Genomic DNA, 1,963 nt, shown 5'->3' with positions numbered 1-1,963 from the left:
ACCTTTCGTATGTACGAGGTGCATCTTTAAAAAAATTGACTTTCCAAGCAGATCCTGCTGTTACATAAGATAGTATCACCTTGTTTGAGCATAAATGTACAATAAAGGTCTTTTATTCATTCATAAAGCTGAGTTTAGCCGGCCAAGGTCACTCCTTGGCCTGCTAAACTCCTTGGCCAGCTTTATGATACCGTCTTATAATTATGTTACCATAGGATCTGCTTGAAGGATTCTGAAAACGATCGTACGAGCAATGAACCCATGGATCATACCAGACGACCCGGCACACTGATCAGGAATTCGCGCCGTTTTTCCCGCCCTAAGGGCAGGATTTTGAAGAATCCTTGGGTTGCCTTTGTTGCTTGATCGGATTCGTGTATGGAATGACAAGACCCACACAGAGCGCAAAGCTTACGACAGTTACGTGACCGTTTATGGGACAGTTTCTATGCCCCCTTTTTGCAGACTCACTGTAAAATCACTACGATATATCAAATGCGCCAAAACCTGTATAGTTCGGAGCCAACTAGACTAGAAGCATGGTTGATAACATTGTGCTTGTATATTCGAATAAAGCTTTGAAACTGTTCCATAACATTGCCGTATTCGAAACTTTGTTATTGTTTAGGTGATTGTTGTTCAACAACCTCAACCCAAAGTTTTGAGAAAAGGAAGTACACTATTATATAATAAGGAAGTTCCTCTTTCAAAGTTTTCTCACATCATTTGACCAATGACAATGTATTATGTTAAAGTTAAACTTCTGATTGTCGCTGCGGAAGTGCGATCAGTAAAATGACAGTTTCATGAAAGTGCAGACTAAGCCCTTGGCGTTGTTGTTGACTATCATCCTGACTCTTACGAGTATTTCCTTTCGCTCAGTCGACTCACACTCGTCCATAGCCAAGGTTTGACACGTCTCTGCTGTCCTTTGGTGGTGGGGGTCCGTATGACCTAACTTCCCGTCAAACAGGGCACTTCTGTGACAATTCTTATTTGTTGTTGAACAAGTCAAAGTAAACTTACGGAACAATCTAACATTGAAAGTCAGACGTTGAAGGACAGAAACGTGCTTCAGAATTGATTGAATACGGATGTGGCATATCCGATGAAACGAACAAGGAAGTATGTGTTTCTATATATACATACATTTATTACAGTGCTGGGGCCGTGCGCTACGTGACATGTGGCACCTTGGCGAGACATGCCGAGCGTGTTTGCCAACAAAGCCGGGTCAGCGACCTGGAGATGCGCCATTCATTCTTCCGGAAAAGTTCTATGAACAAAAGGATCTCTCTTCTTCCAAACAGCGCGGCTGTGACTGCTGTGGTTTATTTTGTTGTGACTATAGTTCAAGACTTGTTGATTGAATGGCTCAAGTTTGTGATGGTGGCTTTGAGTGACGCTATCTTAAACATTGAGGAAAGGTGCCAACACTGTTCACTTCTGTGTTTAAACTCAGCAGTATGTGTCACGCATCCAAGCCATATAACGTCCTTGACTGTCCTTCTGAGGAGCACATATCCTAAAAATGACCAAGACTACAGTGAGACAATATTGATTTTATACTTCAAGCTGTCATAAGTACAGATGTCGTGACTCCTTTTTATGTTGCTCTATTTTCATCTCTCACCACATCAAAGACTTGGACACCGCCGCCATGTTGGTATCCATGACAACCACCCCACTGGCATTTACAGACGACAGGTGTTGAGGTAAACACTGGTGACGTAGGGGACTCATGACGTACGCGTGTCAGTGACTGCCGGCTTTGTTATGAAAGAGAATTCTTGGAAGAACATTTATAGATAGACCACGCAACTAATTGATGCAGGCCATTTTATGATTAAAGGTAAAACTGGAGGCCATTTTATGATTAAAGGTAAAACATTCTTCTACCTTTCTGGCCATGTCAACACTCTGATATTCGTCATCCGCTGACATAAAGGTACACACGCCCCCT

This window comes from Branchiostoma floridae, chromosome 14 (assembly GCF_000003815.2).
Source record: "Branchiostoma floridae strain S238N-H82 chromosome 14, Bfl_VNyyK, whole genome shotgun sequence".
In the NCBI taxonomy this organism is placed as follows: Eukaryota; Metazoa; Chordata; class Leptocardii; order Amphioxiformes; family Branchiostomatidae; genus Branchiostoma; species Branchiostoma floridae.
Note: the sequence above shows the minus strand (reverse complement) of the source record.